Consider the following 6,741-nt stretch of genomic DNA (forward strand, 5'->3'; position numbering starts at 1 on the left):
TTTACTCACCCTCGTACATTCCTTTGCACCCCAAAGCCCCTGAGAAGAAATATAAAAATCCAAAATTATTTAATTTGGTGAACTGTTATCCCTGAAGCATTATCCTTGTTATTTGAAAAGTCTTCTATAAAAAAAAAGGTTCAAAAAGTCTTCAGTGTTATTTTCATCTTTTTCTTGAAGATATAATTTGCTAAATATACAAAAGGCTGCTCGAACTTCTTGCATTGGAGCATGTCTGGCTCATTTTACATTGTAACTTGATAGAATTGCTAGCTTTAGTATTTTCTCAGAAATCCTGTGCAAAACAAAATTTAACCACTGTTTTGAAAATGCTATTGTTTATACAAGCATCTAGTGTCCATTTTCAAGCAGACATTAATTTGAAACCCAAAGGGTTTGTATGCTAAGTGTATTATTTTGTAAAAGATAAATAACTCTGGAGTTGAGAAACAATAAGTATTCCTTTACCAAGTTCATTTTAGCATCAAGCTGTGAAAAAACACTTTATTCTTAGAGACTGTACTAATTTCTAACAAGAGTATTTTCCTTTCTGTGTGTGGTATCTGGTTAGGAAGCTTCCTAGCGTGACAAGGTGACATAACAAGAAAAGATGAAGTACAGACTGTTTTTCACAAATTGGTTTGGTTTTTCTTCTGAAAGTTTATTGAGCTATGAAAACTTTGGAGAAGCAGGATGAAGTCAGATTATTTTTGCTGTCTATCTTCTGATTAATTGGACAGAAAAAATAGGAAATTAAATGAAACTTGTGCTTGTCTAAAACTTAGGAGTCCTTCAACTCAACAGCTTCCTAAGGGAAGGAAGTACTAACTAGCACTTCCATAGAAATTTGTAAGGATGTGATAAATTTGGGGATATGCAATAAAAGATTTTATGATTCTTAGGAGAAAATAACATTGTAAAAGAGAAATAATTCTGTATTTCATACACACACATATATACATATATATACACGGACTGGTTGGGACACATTAATATTTTGTTTCATGTTTTAATGTCTCTAAAGGAAATTGTTTGTCTTGGATTATTCTGACATGTATAGCATCCCATAATGCAATTAATGAAATAGCTTTCTACCATGAAGTCAAAGACATGCCATATGTCTCCTAATGCTGCATTCTTGTTAATATATTTCAACTCTCACTTTTTCTCCTCTATCCCATTTGCTGTTTAGATGGGTATTAGTGAAGGACTTCATTTTTTTTTTTCTTTTGTTAAAGCCTGGTTTTTGCTCTAACCTTAACATGGCCTGTGTGCATATAGCCTTCAAATTACATTTTTAGGGTTTGATGTTACAATGTGTGGTGATAGTGGGGAGAAAATATATTCCTCACTAGCAAATATGGTATTCTCAGTACTCAAAATCCAGCTGTGCACATGCTGTGAACTACCCAGAAAACATCGTGCCCAGGACCTGTGAATTTAATGAATTATCCTCTTTCATCTCCTGTGTTGTCAAATAAAAAATTCCCCTATGCATTATGAGTCTTTGGGCACAGTATGATGCTGCAGCCCTAGAATAATATAAGCCATTTTTCTTCTGTCACTAACTACCCACCTGGGTATTATCTGAATATTATGATGACCTAGGAGATTCCAAGTGATAAAAATGGCTCTTGCCACACTGGCTATATATCTGTCAGAAGCCTAGCAGCAGTTAAATTTTCTTAGGAAAAAACAACCAAACAAACTAAAAGTACTAAACCTGTGTCTTATTTTATAGACAGAGCTGTTGAAGGAACAGTACAGTCTTTGTAAAATAGATCAGTGTGCACGTGTGTTTTAAGAACAAGCTTAAAGTAAACATCATTCAGAAACTTATGAGTTCTGTTAAAACTGATATGTGTCACTCAAAGGTAGCTCTTCCAGGACTGAAAAGGAGAGACACTTAATTAGAATAATTAAAATCTCCTTGACTTCAGCTTATTGTTAACTTTCTAACAAAGAGGGAGGATTTAGTAGAGGGGCTCACATTTTAACAATTTTAACTCTGCTCAGGGCTTTTCTACAACTTCAGAAGTATTACAATGTGTTCAGAGTAGAAGGATTTGTAATTGCTTCAGCCATGGCTAGTTGGTTGACTTAAAGTTATTGGTTAATTCTGTTCTAGTGTGATTGTGGTTATGTGGGTTTTTTTCTTTTTTTCTCTTCTTTCTTTCCTCTTTCACGAAAGAATCCTTTCCAACGAAATGTTGAAAGCTCAAGCCCAAATAGGACAGAAATAAGTGTCTGCACTCTATGCAACCTGCTTTAAATTCTAAAAAGCGTTCAGAATTAAAAGATTCGCAGAGCTTAAGGAATGGGCTGCTGAGCAGGCACTAGCAGAGACTTTCAGGGGTGCATTGCTGGAATTTTGCCACTCGATGGCACTCTGTGTTCTCCTGTTTGCTCGAGCCTCTACACTGCTCCTGAAACTCCTCCAAGCCAGCACAGGTCACTTTGAGGGGGTCTGCAAAACGTAAGGACAGTGGGGAGAGGAGATGTGCTTGGGAGGTTTGGAAAGGGTTTCCTTTTCTCCTTTTCGCCCTTTCCCCCGCCCCCGTGTGAAGTCAGGGGTTGTCACTGATTCATCCTGTGGTGTGCAGCTATTCTGCCCTGCTCTGAGCCAGAGCTAAAGTACAGCTCTCTCTTTTTGAGAATCAAAACTTTTCTTTTGTTTTTGCTTATGGCTGATTGACTGCTGCCAGCCAGAGAAGGTGAGACTTGAGCATGTTCTGCTGTCTCTTAGGTTTTACAGACTACTGTAAGTGACTTTCCATCAGAGTACTGCTAGAGCAAATGCTTAAGAGTTAAAACAAACATGAAGACAGATCTCAAGCATTTCTACTTCTGAAGAAATTTGAGCATCTATTTCTTAAATAACAGTCCCTGTAAACAAATATGCCCTTGGAATTTGGCCTACTTCATTAACCCAATCTCGTCAAGAGAGGAGAGTTGGTGCAGGAAAACAGGAGGGGGAGAGGGAGGGGGGAGGACAGGGCACAGCAGCACAGGACAGGATTAATAGTTTTGAGGTGATATTTTTATTTATATTTTTATTTTTTTATTTTATTTTATATTATTTTATTTTAATTTTTATTATTTTCAGCTTTCCTACTACAATCTCATATCCAGTTATGCCATATAAGCCTTGAGCCTTTATTAAGGAATCATAACCTACAGCTTGATAACTATTTTCTTTAGAACTGATACTAATTTTTTCTTCTGGTTACCTCTGTTTTTTATTAATTACTATAACCTTGTCAGATAAGAAAAATTGACTCTTCTGATGTTTTTCATTTTCCTAGGTCTTAGTTGAATAGAATAATAGCATCAGGTCAGAATAATGTACGATATAAGTTGATGTGACTTGCCAAACTAAATGTGGTTATGTTATTTTGCCTATGAAGCTTTTTAAGTTAGTTACCAAATTTCTGTTTTTCAAGTAAATGAGTTTTGTGGCCCTTCTGCAATGAGTCTCATCTAAAAGTTCCATGAATACTAATATACATTGGAAGTACTTGTTTCCTCCTAATACAGTCCAGTTATGTGTTAATAACTGCTGAAAGTGATGCTGAAACCAAGTTGTTATAAATATGCCTTTTTATTGATCTTTTAGACTATACATATTTATGTATCTAATTTAATAACTGCATTGTTCTAGGCATTTATTTACATAATATCCTAAGAATAAGGTTTGTAGTAACACATGCAGACTTATTTGTAAAAGCATGCCTATATGCCTGGTAAATATTATAAAAAATATAAAAATTATAAAAATTATAAATTTAAATAATCACTGTCATAAAGAACTCTATTCTTTATGACAGCTTGGATATGGTCATTTGATCTTACAGAAGTGCACCAGCACAGCTTACTAAGTGGCTACCAGGACTGTAATACTATTGAGTTTTGGTGATTCACTCTGGATTCTCCAAAGACCACCCAGCCTGCAAAATGTGACACATTAGCTCAGTGTCCTGCTGCTGTATTTAACAGCAGGAGGTAGCAAAGAGCATGTATGCAGTAGTTAGTGGGGCTTAGAAGGTTACTCCAACCTCATCACTACCCATTTGTGCAACCTGAACTGAAAGGCATTCAGTTGTGCACTCAGGTCTGAATCACAGGGAATTCTGTTTCACTCAATGGTTAAATCCAAGCCTGGAGACTCATGATAACTACACAAACTGGTTTATTTTGGCCAACAAAAGATTATGAAGTCTGAAGTTTAACTTGAGGGCAAGAGGGCAGGAAGAATGGTCATTTCTCATCTTGTCAACATGCTAAGATGACAGTGATGACAGATGATTTCCAGACATCTTCTGGTACAACTTCACAAGAACACCTTTTCAATACTATCCCTTTTTAACTGCAGCTGAGGGAATATGTGTTCAAACATCACTTAAAATTCAGCTGAACCTTGAATGACAGAGCTGTTCTGGAAAAACTTTGGTGTGGCACCATCCATGCTTTGCCAGAGAAATGTAGTTCTAGAATTCTTTCAGAAAGAAACAATATCTGCATTTGGTAGATCATTTAACAACAGTCACCTTTAGCTTTTTAGAGCCAATCTCAGAAGGATTTTAGAATTTAGGATTTTAGTAATGAGATAATACTGGGAGAAACAGTCATGAGTACTGTTTCTCTCCGATTATTAAACTCAGGGAAGTAATTATTGCACTGAGAGCAATGGCAGTTTCATCTAGGCATGAAAGCACTAATTTCACTTTGGACATTTAATTTCTGTTCAAACCTCTTTCTTTCTTTTGCTTGATCTAGGGCACTCGACTTATAGTTTACTGGTTAGACAAAAATAATTTGTTTTAAGTGTGGTTGGGTTTTTTGTTGGTTTGTTTTTTTTTTCCAGCACCTAACAAGAGTGGGAATGCCTCAGTCTTTCACCATGTATATGGTGTATAATAGGCATGTGCTCTGACACTTAAAGGGAGTAAGCCTGTAAAGATTTGGGAGATGATACTTAGCCATTTAACTACAACAGATGAGAAAAAAATGCTTCATTTTAGTTATAAACTTTATTTCCAGCATGTCCTACTGAAAGACTAGGGAAAAAAAAAAGCAATAAAATCTGTTTCCATCTTGCCTGCTTAAGTTAGTACATACTGATTAAAGCTCTAGGAGAGGAGAAATGCAGCTTCAATTCAAAATTAATATATCTTGAATTATGAAAGTGTGTTGCCATAACAGCCAACTTCCTTTTACATGGAGGAACTAATCTTTACCTGCTGATCCAGCAGAGATATTTGTCACCTCCCTATTATGAGATGATTCAATACGTGATAGAGTCTTTTATCATGACAACAATGGGGCTAACCAAAATGTAAGTTAGTACTGGTAAGCTATGAGCTACACTGCATGTTACATAATGTCATGCTTTCTAAAAGAAAAAATGTGTTGAGATTAACAGCCAAATTATGGATTCAAGCAGTAAACAAACATGATTCTGTTTCACTCTTTGGCAGCTGAGACAAAGTGATATCGTCAGCTCTGCCTTGCATGCCCCAAGTCACATGTTGTTTGTGACTCATTTCATTTCTACAACTGCCTCTATTGTTCTGCAGAGCACAACAGTATGAAGGGATGTCAGCTGAAAAGCAAGAAACAACCATTGCGTTGTTAGAAGGAAAAAATAAATTTATAACTAATTCATGCTTCTGTCTTTTATCATCTCTCTCTAAAGACTATGAAACTGTTCTTGGTAAGAGATACTTCTCTTGTTTCTCATGAAGACAGTAAATAAACACTACATTTTTTACTTTAGTTATAACTATTCCTTATTTAACTTGTTTTCAGTTAGTGATCTCTGCAAGTAAAGCAGTTCGTAAGGGAAGGGAGGTGGACTGTGATTACATCTGAATGACTAGCAGCTTGAAAGCACTACTAATGGGATGAAATGATCAATTGATTATATGAAAGAGGAGATTCTTGCCTAGTAACTGTGGCACTGGAAAGGAAGAATCACCTTACTGCTTTGCTTTCTACTAAGTGCTCTACAGTTTTGGCCATAATCAAGAAGATTGCAGAGGTGAGGCAGAAGCTGAGGAGAATTTGGTTCAGAATTTATGAAAGATATATTTTTTCTAAAGAATTTGCCAGAACAGTATCAATTACTTGCTTACTTGTTATTTATCACTTGCAAAAATGCTGATTTTGCTTAAATGTAAATGGTTGTAACTGACTGCTAAAATATGGTTAAGTTGCTGTTCAAACTGCAAATCTGCCTACCCAATATCTAAAAGAGAACAGTATCAGTGCTGCCAATGTTAGCATATGAGAGATGCTTAGCTGTCATACCTTTTGCACTGGTGATGTTTTTGCAATAGCTTTAGGTAAATGCTTTAAAAAGGGAAGTTGTAAAAATGACCACTGAGTGATTAAAAGTGCTACTACTCATAAAAGACTTAGAGCAGCCAGGAGCTGTTTCTAGGAGTGTCAGGTACTGTCTAATACTTGCTGCAGTTATTGTTACCTGCCAGGTGTCAGTAGGTGTCTTAGAAATGGTCTCTGTGACACCACAAGCAGTGATTGCAGAGTTCTGGGTGGCATTTTTGCTTTCCATTACACACAGGACTGGAGGATTCAAGCTATTCTATGGAAATACAGATAAGGAGCCACAGTAGCACTGGGCATAAGGATAAAGTCATCTTGGTTTAGTTCTTAAACCGTGTTGTAACATTTTAAGAGGGCATTTCAGTACTTCAGCACATCTATAGCCTGTCCCAGTAG

This window comes from Oenanthe melanoleuca, chromosome 4 (assembly GCF_029582105.1).
Source record: "Oenanthe melanoleuca isolate GR-GAL-2019-014 chromosome 4, OMel1.0, whole genome shotgun sequence".
Taxonomy (NCBI): domain Eukaryota; kingdom Metazoa; phylum Chordata; class Aves; order Passeriformes; family Muscicapidae; genus Oenanthe; species Oenanthe melanoleuca.